Here is a 14,412-nt window from a genome sequence, read left to right on the forward strand (position 1 = left end):
GGACCCAGAGAGAAGGTGGGCCAAGTGCAAGCCAAGGTTAGAGGCCTTTGGCCAAACCTGCTGACACTTCAATTCTCACCTGTGACTTTCAGAACTGAGAGGAAATATGCTGTTGTTGTTTAAGAACCCAAGCAATGGCATGCCTTCCTTTTTATTCATTTAACTAAACCCAGCAGTTCTCATTCACTTAAAAGATGGGATGAGGCTTGAGAAAGGGGAAGTGAAGGAGAAGGCGGAGGGGAAGAGTTGGTAGAGGAGACCATGCTGGATGGGCCTGGTGGAAATGTGGAGTGTGTGGGTGCAGCGCTCTCTCGGGACTCCAGTCAGGGAGACCCAGGTGACAGCATGGGTACGCATCAGGGCCCACTCAGACTTGGCTTGCACCTTAGCTCATAAAAGGCAAACCATGGAGATAAGATGCCATTGGCAGCCCTCCTTGTTTTATCAGTGAGGCAACCGAACTTAAGAAATTTTTATAGGGTCACATATAAAGGCACTTGAAATGATTTAAAACATATTTATCGTCTCAGAAAATTTTGAAATCCAGACTTTAAAAAAAAAAGGTTTATTTTCATTGGAAAGGCAGATATACACAGAGGAGGAGAGACAGAGAGGAAGACCCTTCATCTGTCAATTCACTTCTCAAGTGGCTGCAACTTTCGGAGCTGCACCGATCTGAAGCCAGGAGCCCCTTCCAGGTCTCCTATGCGGGTGCAGGGTCCCAAGGCTATGGGCCTTTCCCAGGCCATAAGCAGGGAACTGGATGGGAAGCGGGGTCACCAGGATTAGAACTGGTGCCCATATGGGATCCCGCCATGTGCAAGGCAAGGACGTTAGCTGCTAGGCTACTAATCAGGGCCTAATACTTTTGTTTTCATGAGATGCAGTTTCCATGAACTTTTCAAGATCTCTTGCATGCCTGAGTGTCAACATGTTTTGCACTAAAATAAACTTATGCAGCAATGGCACTTTTCATTCGTTTTTTGGAGTGCCCTGGTATAGACGGAAGAGAGGTGTATTACAATTTAGGTCCATGAGAAGCTATATCTGCTGTTCCTAAACTTTACCTACTTTGTCTCACTCTCTCTCTTTTGAAAAACATTAGAGATTTCTGAAATCTGAAGTTGTTTTCAGATTTTCTACCTTAAGAACTAGGCTGAGCTTTTTCACATCTAGCACGTTTGGAGGCATTTAGTCCAGCAAACATTCCTGAAACATCTGTAATCAAGAAGGGGGATGTTTATGCCAAAGGAGAATGTAGCACTGAAACAGGAATACTGAGGGTGGAGGGGAAGCTCTTAGTTCCTGGCAATGGTTATGGTATTAGTTGATGACAGCTCCTAAAATATTTTCTTATTCTGTTCTATTGTTGATGAACATATTCTGCTCTTGCCTTGATCTCATATTTATGTGAAGTCCCATTTCTTCTTTTTTTTTTTTTAAAGATTTATTTATTTTTATTACAAAGTCAGATATACAGAGAGGAGGAGAGACAGAGAAGATCCTCCGTCCGATGACTCACTCCCCAAGTGAGCCACAACGGACCAATGCGCGCCGATCCGAAGCCGGGAACCAGGAACCTGCTCCGGGTCTCCCACGCGGATGCAGGGTCCCAAAGCCTTGGGCCATCCTCGACTGCTTTCCCAGGCCACAAGCAGGGAGCCGGATGGGAAGTGGAGCTGCCGGGATTACAACCGGCGCCCATATGGGATCCCGGGGCTTTCAAGGCGAGGACTTTAGCCGCTAGGCTATGCTGCCGGGCCCGGTAACGGCCATTCTTAGGTCTCGGTGACCCGGCCGAGACGCAGGACCTGTTCGGGCCGGATGGTGTCCAGCGCCAGCAACTCCTGCTCCGTGACCGCAGTCCCGATGCCATCGTCGGCGGCGTGGTGAGGCGCCTGCCGCCGCGCCTTGAGCCTGTTGAGGACGCGCCGCCCGCCTTCTTCTTCTCCTCCTTGCCAGCCGCCAGCCCCCGGGCCCCGCCGCCGACCCCGAGGCCGCAGCCTTCGGGTTCGACCCGCTCATCGCTCCGCCGCCAAGATCCCATTTCTTCTTAATTATAGTTTCTGATATCACTTTTATCCCTTACCTGTCCTGCACTGGTTCCATCAGAGGTCACCAGACACTCTTAGCTAAAAGGGACACCATTCTTTCCCACTCTCCACTTCCTTATCTCTTCTCCACCCAGAGCCTTTCTTGCTTTCCCTGCTGCACTCCCGGTTCCCTCGCATTCCTCAGTGTTCATTTGCTCCTCAGCTATAAGCCCTTCATAGTTCTTTTTCGTTAGGATTTTACTCAGACCACGCAGGTGAACGCTTGGCTTTTCGTGGTTGATGTCCACTGTTTACCTGTCATCTGCTATTCCACATTTAACACCTGTTGAGCTAGATTTTTATCTTTTCTTTTGCCCCTTGATATAGTACCAGTCTCTCAAACCAAAAATTTCAAAAGATCTTTGATAGTAGCACTAGCTCTTCCTTCTAAAACTCATCACTTGTAGTGCTTGAACCCCTTGGTATTGATTTGAATCCTCTCTCAATGACAACCTCAGATGTCCCAGTCTCTCTAGATACTCCATTCCTGGGAATATCTCATGTCAGCTGTATAGGAAGTTTCTCTGGTGAATTCTTTGGCCTTAGTTAATGCTTGCTCCTTTAAGATCATTTTCTTTGTTCAACGAAGTGATAACAATAATTGTATAACTTAAAGAGTGGTAATTATGGCTAAATGTATTGGTATATGTAAATTGTTCTATTTGAAGATTCATCTGTTTTTTATTGGAAGGACACATTTACAGAGAGTGAGAGAGAAGAGAAAGATCTTCCACCTGCTCCTTTGCTCCCCAAATGGTCACATCTGCCACAGAGCTGAGCTGATCCAAAGCCAGGAGCCAGGAGCCTCCTTGGGGTCTCCCATGTGCGTGTATGGTCCCAAGGTATTAGACCTTCCTCTGCTGCTCTCCCAGGCCATAAGCAAGGTGCTAAATGGGAGTTGGAGCAGCTGGGATACAAACACCCATAAGGAATGCTGGTACCCCAGGGTGGAGGATTAGCTGGTTGAGCCATGGCACCAGCTCAATATATGTAAATTGTTTCAAATCGTGCCTAGGACAGTGATGAGAGTGAGTTTTCATTTTTCCTTCTCCGTCCTTGTTGTTTATAATCCCTCCATATTTTTATGGGCGTCTTGTTTCAGGTTCTCATTATTTCTTTGGTTCCTGCTGTATTTCTTCAGCAGGTGTCTTGTCCTCATCTTTCCCTGTTGTGTTACATTTCATAATGCACTTCTAAAGTAGTGGTCTAGAAGTATGTTATCCCAATGTTGTTATAACTCCCCATATGGAAATGTGCAGTGATTTTACCCTCGAATGTGGGAGGGATGTCAGCTGGTTCTGAGCTGTCACTCGGTTGGCCTTCCTCCTCTTTTTCCCAACAGATGGCACTGAATGCTCCAGTAAGACTGGCTCTGAACCTCTGGTTCCTGTGGTCTTTACAGTGTAATACGTATCTCTAAAAATGCTTGCTGCTCGGGGAGCTTCTTACTTTAGTTCCCAACTGTGTTTCCTTTGTTATCCATTATTGCCTGCCTTCTTCTTCCTCCCCCTCCATCTTTTTCCCTTTGCTAGTAACTGGCCAGGATGAAATATAATAGCTGGTATTCTCTGAGCACACCTGGTGTGGTCCTGCCTCCATGAACACAACTATGGCATTCTCTCCACACGGAATGTCGTTCCTCTATCTACTGAACAAAATTCAAGGTCAGAGCCAATGCTTTTATAAAACTGCCCCACAGATAAATCCTCACAAATAAATATGATTATTTCTCATCCCTAATCCCATAATGAGTAGTTTGTATCATATAATTGCTTATGTATCTCCTCTGATTAGTGACTCACTTCTCATTTTTGCTTTCTCTGTCCTCAGTCCTTGCATATTCACTATGCTTTGTCAATACTCTCTGCTGCTTGGGTATTTAAAAGATAAATGTGTGGAGCACATAGTGTTTATAGTAGTTTTTGTGACTCAGAACCTTAATAAAATTGCAGAGCTGCTTGTACTGATATGTAAGAATCCTACAACGTAATAAGAATCTGCATTGTCAGGCAAAGAGAGCCTTAAGCTGTCGCAAAATGCCGTGGAAGGTCTAGGCCACACCGAGACAGTTTTCTTGATGGAAGTGATTTGTGGGACTATTTTGCTTTAGCTCTATCCGGCCACTGGATATTGTCCTGCAATTAGCTGTAGAACTAAAAACTCGTGAATGCAATTCCGTGGACCCAGGTCCTATATCTTAAATAGCACATATGGGAGGGTATTGAAACATGAGTCCTGTATTCACTGCACTATCCTTTGAACCTGGCAAATGGTGGCTTCTCTATCTGCCTTTTTGGATAAGAGTTATGACAGCTCAATCTGTAGTTTACATCTGATGGCTGAATAGACCCATGCTGAGGCATCCAGAGACAGTAGAATTAGGGTCAGTTATAAAGGATGAGCAGCAAAATCTCTGAATAAACAAAATCAAGCTGAGTAACTCTGAACTTCTTTTAAATTAGAGGTTTCCCAAAAATATATAAATTTTAAACAAGTGTCCAGAATTCTGTTCTGGTTCTTTGATTTCCAGGGACTTTTACAGATATTAATGTTCAAGTGATGCTGTCCTTTGATTTAACCTCCATGCATTCTTAGAGCAGTGTGGTGTTATTGGTAATCTAATGCCATCTGTCCTCTGAGAGTTAATTGCTCTTGCCTATTCTAAAGCAAAATCTCCCAATACACAGATTCATTGGCTTATCTAGGATTAACATTCAACTTATTAACCCACATTCTTTGAGTCTCTGACCGCACAGTACTAGTTCTCAGTTCTCTATAGAGAAAGAGCCAAAGTCAAAGAAACTTAAAGAATTTGGCCATGTTTACAGGGCCACGTAAGAATAGTTAGGATAGAAGTTGAGCAAAGAATATTTTCCGTCTTTTTTTCTTTGTATCTTTTACTGACTCCGCATACACAATTACTTATCTTCTGGTGTGTTGAAGCAGTAAGTCAGACAACACTTAGCACAGAAATGGCTGTCAGAGTGCCTGGCCATGAACACAGCAGCACCATGTTCACCGGAAGGACACTCAGGCGGCTGAGCTTACCATTCTCATCCACCTCGTGGTACTTGGGGACAGCCAGCTCAAGCTTCTTTCTCTTGTGCTTGTTCTTCTTGGGAGTGGTGTACGACTTCTTCCTTTTCTTGGCATCACCATGAGGTCTCACCACAAGATGCTGAGTGGACATTCCTGCTGAAAGTTGTAGTCAGATAAAATTTGTTCATCTTCAGGTTGCTTGCCAGTGAAGATCAGTCCTTGCTGATCAGGAGGAATTCCTTCCTTATCCTGGGTTTTGACTTTCACATTTTCAGTATGCAGGGGCTCAGCATCAAGGGTGCTGGTCTTCCCTGTTAGAGTCTTGACAAAGGTCTGCATCTTGGTGGCAAGCCCACCTGAGATGGAGAACGAAGAAGAGCCAGGTCTGAGTGGGGACACAGGGAGAGTGTGTGCGAAGAGGCCTCCAAAGTATGTTTTCTTTGTCACATTTGAACATCTCCTTAGGCTATGAATGACTTTATTACTGCTACTGTGTTGGGCAAAAATGAAATAATGTTTTAGTTTATGAAGTTTTCATTGCAAGCAAATTCAAAATTCTCCATGTTTTGTTCTCATGAATGGTCATTTTTATGTATTTAGTTAATAGAAATTGGGAAATTTAGATTTCCTAAGGAAATTTGGGAAATATAGTTGTAATATAAACATGAGTTTTCCTGAGGCAACATGATTATACAATACATTGACGTCTGAAGATCTTTGTTTTAGTTGATGATGTAAGCAGTGCTTCTCGCTGCATTATTTTTTGTTATCCATTCAAAAATACATGCAACAGTTGACCTATCAGACCTCTACCAGGCATTAAGCTGTTTTATTTATAAATATTTATTGGATACACCTGTATGTGTAAGTGTTCTGGGTAGAAATCCTAAATAGTTGATCATAGGAAGTTCTTTGGAGAGATCCATATTCTAAAGAAAAGGTTTGGCTTCAAGCTAGCACTTCAGAAGTTTCATGCTCCAGCTCCATTCTCCTTAACAAATGTTTTTAGACCTGGCATTCTTCCAAAGAATCTGGTTTGCATTCTTTGCATCTAGAAATGTCCCCCCCAAAACTATTTGTCTCTGAAAGAAATAATCCTGTGTGCTCTTCTAAATTTCCTTTTGGAGAGCTGGTCTTCAGCTTAGTGATTAAGATACTTATGTCCCACATCTGGGTATCTGGTTCAGTTCCCAGCACTGGCGTCTGACTCCAGTTTCCACCCAAATAGACCTGGAGAAGAAGTGATGGTGCCTGCCACTCATCTGGGAAGTCTGGATTATTGTCCCCAGTCTTGCTCTGGCCCTTGCTCAGTTCTGCCTGTGGTGGGTGTGCGAACTAGATCAATGGATGGGAGCTCTACTCATTCATGTCTTTCCACCTTTGTCTCCATGTCCACCCTCCCCCCCAAAATTTACAAGTTTCCCCTGTAAACATTCCCAAACTAGTAAATTTGTGCATTCAGCAAACACACGTAGTGATTGAAACACACAGGATAAGAATTATGGTTAAGTCTAAATGTTAATACTCAAATATCATACAGTGTTGTCACTACCATGTTACTCAAATAACATGCAGAGGTGTTTCTTCCAGCTGCCTTACCACCTGTTCAGTGTTTTGGTATGGCTGGTGAAGACGATGGTGTCACACGACCTCCCATAGTTCTTGATTCACCCTATTAAATCATGGTCCCCATCTGAACACTTTGACCAGGTGCCTCATTCTGGTATGACTGTGTGTCTGTGGGTTTATTGTCATTCTCATGAGTTCAGTTAAACGAATTCTTCCATCTTCCTCCATATGTTTGATTTTCTAAGTCCATTATACATATTCAAATTGCCAGCAAAAGTCACTTCCTGCAAGAAACCAATTTTCAAGTCACCCTGTAAAATAAGAGATCAGATGCAAAGAGGTTCTCCAGGAGATTCAGCTGTGTGGACTCTTTCCAGAGATGAATTCATGCACCAGCTACTTCCCAAACACATAAAACATGAAACAGCTATGCTCATATCTGTTGGGAAAATAAATAATACACGATCTCTGCTTTCTAAACATTACCATAATGAGTTGCGATAGATATTTGGAAAGAAATGTATATTTATCTAGAAGAGTGATAAGGGGAATGTCAGCGTAATATTTTCATTAGGCAATTACTCCCAAAGGCAACCAGAATAATAAGGACCAAGACATTAAGGAAAGGTGCCTTACCGTTTAGTAAACAATGAATTTAGTGGTCACCAAGGAGTAGAAAGATGCTTAAATATTTTTGTTGTGTGTCTTAGAATTAAATTTTGTAATGTACTTCATCCCATACCAGCAGATGAGAAAAATTAGAGAAGGCACTACTGAAAATAAAACTAGATAAATAAATATCGCAGCCAGAGCAGACAAGAAGGGACGGTAGACCGAGCTGCCACTTAACGATGCTGGCATTGCACAGGGGAGGGCCTGGAATCGTGTCCTGCCTCTGCCTTCGTAGCTATCCCCTGTGGACGTGCCTGGAAGGCAGACGATGGGGTTCCCACATCGGGGCCCAGCCGTAGCTGTTGTGGGCATCTGGGCAGGGAATCTGCAGCTGGGGATTTCTTTGTCTCTCTCTTTCTTCTTCTCTAAGTTTCTAATAAAAACAGTTTTTATTAAAAAGAAATATAACTAAAACTGAGAGGCATAACCTCTTCTTCAGCTCTGAAAGACACAGGGGATCACTGAAGTTACAAGGTAGTTGCTGCCAGCCTCTGACATTCACAGGAAATAAAATGCACCAATAACTGGAAGGTGAAGCCAGATACCAGTGAATTTTTTAAATAGGCACTACTTCTAGAAACATACTGGGGAAAAGGCAATCTTTTAAAAGATCCCTAACATTTTAGAAAGTTTTTGTTTTTCCTACCTTGCTTCTACAATGATGATAAAGATTGGGAAAGTAAATTAAACAATAAATTATATTTGATTTTCCTTCCAAATGCAAGAACATTGAGAACTTCCCAGTGGAAAGAATTGCTTGGTAGAGTTTTAATTACATTATTAGGGTTTATACTACACTATGGGCAGTGACTTCGTTGCAAGTTCAGCAATCTTGTTGACAAGCACATTAAAGTGAAAGGGAAAGGAGTTAGGGGGATTGTTCAGAGTTGTTAAGCATTTGAAAATGGCAATTGATTGTCTTTACTTAGTTTCCATGCCTACCCACTTACAACTTAGGAAGAATGGAGCAGAGAGCCCATCAATTGGAATAGCGCCATCATCTAGGGTTGTGTTATGTCAGAAACTTTCTTTTTGTTATGTTTGAACTCTAACTTTGTCAATTTCTATTTGGAGAAAGTGAAGCCTTTTCAAGACCATAACACTGTTTTGTTAAAGCCACTGCAATGAGCCAGTGTAGCTCAGAAATGATAGTCCCACATGATTCTTCCATTCAGCAGTGGATTGAACCATTGCTCAGGACAGACTACTGTTGATTTACAGTTGGTGAGTTCATATGGCTGTTAGCAGTCAACATGATTGAGTGTGCAGTATTGCCAGGTTTTTCTCCAAGCACAACCATTTGCATCTGTCATCTTGTTTGAAGCATCTCTCCAAGATGGGGACCATTACCATTTCCTATTTCATAGATGAGAAAATTTAGGCACAGAGGGATAAGTGACTTGCCCAGTGTTCACAGGAACTAGAGGGGAAGGCATAAAATTAAAATGTTGCATTTATGAAGAAAGAAAATTAGTACCTAGAGTAACTGTCACTATGATTGTAGAGAAGTCAACCCTCCTTCCTATTTAAGCATCTGTGGGGAAGGAGAATGTAGTTTGCCTTCCAGTCTTACCAGTTCTCAGCTGTGATACCCCCAACCCCATTCTAGATATGGAATGAAAGTTGGATTAACAAGAGAAAAGCAGATGTATTAGTATACATATTCCCTGTATTTCTAGAAGACAAACTTGGAAGGATTAAGTCCCAAAGACTCACCCTAGATGGAATTCCTGATCAGCACCTTTAGCAAAGAAGTAATTGTTAGAGAAGGTCAACAGAACTGCACACTGAGTCTCTCTCAGGCAGCCAACTGTGAGAAAGCAAATGTTTGAGAAACTAGCAATAGATCAAGGCCACTTAGTAATATTGGTTGTAGAGTTATCCACTGCCAGGCTGAGAGGGGGCCCAAGAAATAGTTGTTGGTAATCAACGTGTCTTTCCTGGCATAGAGAAGAAAGGGACACCTTAGTCAATTTAGGTCCTGCTTTAGTCAGATGGGGAGAGACCAGAGAGCTTTCTTGTGCCTGCCTCTTTTCCATTCTCTTCAGCTCAAAATAATCCTTTTACCCGAGAAGCATGTCCTGGATGGCATATTCTGTTTCCTCACATTTTCTAGGGGCAGCTCTCTACCCTTCGTCAGTTTTCTTCACAACGAGAATAATGATTTTCGTATGTTGTATGTGCAGGGACGGAGGAGCTATTTTCCAAACTTGCTGTTTCTTTCTGTATGTGAGCCCTGTTACCTGCAGATAGGCCATGTTCTCTTGGGTCAGTAAACAGAAAAATCTTACTGCTCGTATCTCCCACTCTCTTGTTTGGTTTCTTGGTCCGTAAGTTAGGCATGAAGTTTTTTTTTTTTTTTTTTTAATTCTTTGGATTCCAGAAAAATAGAGTTACTGTGAAGTTCACGTAAGAAAAATATATACAGGAGCCAGAATGCTGGCTCAGTTGGTTAATCCTCCACGTTGAAGTGCCACATCCCAATGTGACAGCCTAGACAATGAAGAACGGTGGCAGTAAGACTAGATCTGCTAAAACATTTCCAGAACATGTCCACAATTGTGGGTTCTCACAAAGACCTCGGGTTCTTGAAAAGTTCAGAAAGAGGATGAGAGAGCTTTTCACAAGAAAATATCTCATTCTAGGATGAGATCTTGTTTTTCCTTTACAGCTCATGTGGTAAGCTGATTGTGCCAAATTGCTTTCTGTACATGGAATTAGATGGACCTGTTTGCCTACTTCTGTTCGCTGCTAGGTGGGATGCAGCTCTTACTGATTGGATAGTTTGAAGTGAATGATGCTTAAACTGATTGGATATATGTATTCCATGCCACTACAGTTGATTGGCTAATTCCTATTGTACACTGATGTGAGCTTAGTTGATTGAATTTGTATCCTGTATCAGTGCTCTTTTAGTTGACTGAATGACTAATGCTTAAAAACCCCTGAACATGGCTGGTCGGGGCTGGCTGCTCCCTTCTTCCACTTGCAGTGCTGTGGGACAGTCCACTGGTCAGTGCCAGCCGGTGAATAAATTTGTCTGAGCTTCTAAGAATATGCCTCTGGCTCATTTCTGGAATAGATTTGGTCAACTCACAACACCACATGGGCACTGATTTGTGTCCCAGCTGTTCCACTTCCCATCCAACTCCATGTTGGGAAAGGGTGACCCAGTGCCATAGGATCCTGCACCCAGAGGAGAGACCCTGAGGAAGCTCCTGGCTCTTGGCTTCGGATTAGCTCTACTCTGGCCATTGCGGCCACTTGGAGGATGAACCAGGGGATGGAAGATATTTCTCTCTGTCTCTCTTCTCTATAAATCTGCTTTACCAATAAAAATAAATAAATCTTTAAAAAAATAAAAATACCTACAGAACAGTTATAGCATAAACTTTGGTAAATGTGATACATTTATTACTTTATGGTATTATATAGAGTGATCCCACTTGTAAACTTATACGTCAAAATTAATCCAAAATCTTTAAATTGCAAATTACAGTGAAAATGAAACTGTATTTTTAAAAGTGCTACAACTTATATTTTACTTTAACTAATTTTGAGTAATATTTATTATACTATATAATAGTGAGTTTTCACCATATTTTAACAAATCTAAAATAGTGTCAGAAGTAGTACATGCATTTTTTAATATGCCATTAGGAAAAAACGGTTTTAATTATTCTAAGTGACACAGATGAAAGACACATTACAGTTTTTCAAAAAGATTTATTTATTTATTTTTATTTGAAAGACAGATTTACAGAAAGAGGGAGAGAGAGAGAGAGAGAGAGAGAGAGAGAGAGAGAGAGAGGTCTTCTTTTGTTAGTTCACTCCCCAAATGGCTTCGATGGCCAGAACCAAGCTGATCTGAATCCAGGAGACTGGTGGCACTTCTGTGTCTTCCACACTGGTGCAGAGGCCCAAGGACTTGAGACATGCTTTCTGCTTATAGGTTGCTTTTTCCAGTCTATATGCAGGGAGTTGGATGAGACATGGACTGACACCCATGTGAGATTCCTACGCAATAGGCAGAGGATTAGTCTGTTGAACCACTGTGTACATGCTGGCTTAAGACATATTGCAATTTAAGGGAGGTTGAATATGCAAAAATGCTTTAGAGCTGATGAGATACATTAATAAAACTGATGTGTTTGATTTATCCCTTCACTCATAAGTTGGGGCGATTTGAGTTTAAACCAGGTAAAACCGTCCATATTTCTGACCTGTATTAGTGATTTTCCAGAGTCTCATGGCAGAACCAATAGGCTCTGCTCTCTCACATGGGCCAAATATGAGAAGCTAGTATGAACTGAGCACTTCACAGGGTCAAATCTCCTCAAACAACAGAATTATGAATGATAATATTTTAAGATACTGACCATAGACATGAACAGTGTCCTGAAAATGAAAGCAGTACACTGTTGAATTTCAGTTCATATTCAGATCCTTCTGTCTTTCTAAGGCACTAACAGGTAAGAATGGTTTTGTTTTCAATATTTGGTGTGTGTATTCATGTGTATATTTGCATAGTAGTTTACTGTACTGGCTTGAAAAAGATCATGTTTATAGTAACTACTTATTAATATAAATCTGCAAAGTTGAGATAAACACTGTTTAGTATGTTCATAGTGTTAGTATTTCTTTTCATTTGAGTAGTTGCTATTAGAATGAGAGATGTAAGGACATCAAAAAGAATAGTCATACTATATGTAAAAAAATCACATTGAGCACATACTGTATTAGTAATGTGTCGTATCTTTTTGCCTTTAGTTTTTGAAGCCATTAATAAGAGCAAGATTGAATATAAGCATTCTCTTTGCAGAGTTATTTTTTTGCTTCAACTTCTATTTCCCTTTTTTAAAAATAGAACTCTGCTGTCACATGGACATATTTATGCATGTGTCTCATTGATTCATGTGCTTGCTGTCCTTGTTTGCATCGAGTGCACAGTTGGGGTTGTAAACTAGGTTTTTGTGGAGTGAGACTCTTGCTTTGAGAAAGCTTGCCAATAAAACCAAGCTATTAGATTAACAAGTCCATGTGTTAAATCATAGAGTCAACACAAGGTTGTTTTTCAGTCTGTTTATCGCTTCCATACCAGAGAAAGAAAAGAGTGATTTAGTATTTGCATAGATGTTGGGTATGTCTGGAGAGATCTGCCCCCTTCTCTATCATTGCATGAGCAATAGTTAGGTAGTCTCAAATCTGACCCATTCTGCCTTCATACATATTTTGTGTACTAATATCTGCTGAGTCTCATCTAGGAGGGAATAAACAAATATGCATTTATGGCACACCACTAGTACTTTAGCTTCCTAAAAAATTTCCATCCTTCAATGTACATGATGTATTATTTTTTTTATTAATTATGTTGCATTGTGTGACATAGTTTCATAGGCTCTGGGATTCGCCCAACCCCTCCCCATACCCTCCCCCCATGGTGGATTCCTCCACCTTGTTGCAGTATTACAGTTCAAATTGAGTCAAGATTCTTTGCAAACATATACCATTCATAGAGTCCAGCATCTGATTGTCCAGATAGAGTCAACGGTTTCTTGGGGAGACCATCTCTGGTCTGAAGGTAGAGCTGGCAGAATATCATCCTGATCAATTAAAAGCCCCAACACAACATCAACAATAATTTACAACATTGTGGAATTAATTGACATGGTATTGAGTAATCAATGTGTTATAACAGTGCAAGCTCTTAACCACATCCTGTGACTGCTTCATTGACATTTCAATTTTAGATTATATGCAGTACCGGCTGCTATACACGTTAAAATGGCTATAGGGTACTATTCAGCTGTCTTGTGTCTATTTTCATTTTAGTATTTAGCAGTTTATAGTGTTGAAGCATAATTTTGCTGAACTTGGCAGATTTTAGGATAGTCTAAACTGGGTTATAACTCTAACAAGGCATATGTCAACAGTTGAGGTGCAGAACAGTTTTAGGAGGGGTGTGCAGAGAAATCTTCAATACCCTAGTGAGGAGTAACTCATCTTTGTGTCCTACCTAGTAAGGTATGTACGCAATGTATTCTATAGATCATTTGTTCAGAGTCAAATCTCCTCGAGCAACAGAAATATGAATGATAATATTTTAGGGTATTTATAACTACATCAAAGAACCTTTATAAGATTGTGGCATGTTTTGGGAATATTTTAAATTTTAGATTAAAAAATGATTACTGCTTATGGTTCATGATGTAAAGAGTTTGATCAATGTTGCCCCATCTCTTAAGTATAGCTTGGGAATTGATTCATTTTGTTATCTGTTGATCTTTCAGAAATGTTAAACCTCAATTTGTTTTGTCCATTGGTAGAATATAATGGAATGACTTTTGATTCTTTGTCTCCAATGAAAAATAACTGCATTGGTGATGGGATGTCGAGGAGCTCTTAGAAATGGGTCAGCATGTAAGTTGTAAATGAGAATCATAGGCTTTTATTCCTACATGTGTAGGTTCTATTTGTTGGAGGATAGGTTTATGAACTGTATTGCTATTTCTGAAATGTTATCTCTCACCTACTATCTTTGTGCTAGGGATTGCAGCAAGAGTGTTTCTGGGGTGTTAACGTATGTGGTAATCTCTGTGAATACCTGCTCAGGGTTGGATAGTAGCAGGGTTCATCCACTAACTCCTCACAATTTAGAGCCCCTGAATGCCACTCTCTTACTTAGCATAAGCCCAGCTGTCAGGCACTGAGCTGTCTCTGAGGTTGGGTTCCCTCTAGCTTGCTGCTAGTTTATTTCTTTTTCTGAATACTTTACTTCAGCATGGAAATAAAACAGATTTGAAACTAATGTGTTAATCTGATTTTTTTTTTAGAAAAGCAAATATCTTGGCCCAAATATGTAAATTCTTTGCAAACTTTGCTGCTTCTTTTAAAACCAAATAAACAAACAAAAACCTGAAAAAGCTCCTAAAAACCCAAAAGATGATCAAGTCAGGAACAGACTCAATTTCAATTCACATAAATTATTCTTTTTTTTTAAAAATAATTTTATTATGGGATCATTCCATAGGCTCTGGGA

General features: G+C 40.8%; 1 pseudogene; it reads right to left on the reverse strand.

The window, feature by feature from the left end:
- Positions 1-5,011: 5,011 nt before the first annotated feature.
- Positions 5,012-5,471, reverse strand: LOC101527375 (ubiquitin-ribosomal protein eS31 fusion protein-like; annotated as a pseudogene).
- Positions 5,472-14,412: the final 8,941 nt, after the last annotated feature.

This window comes from Ochotona princeps, chromosome 20 (assembly GCF_030435755.1).
Source record: "Ochotona princeps isolate mOchPri1 chromosome 20, mOchPri1.hap1, whole genome shotgun sequence".
In the NCBI taxonomy this organism is placed as follows: Eukaryota; Metazoa; Chordata; class Mammalia; order Lagomorpha; family Ochotonidae; genus Ochotona; species Ochotona princeps.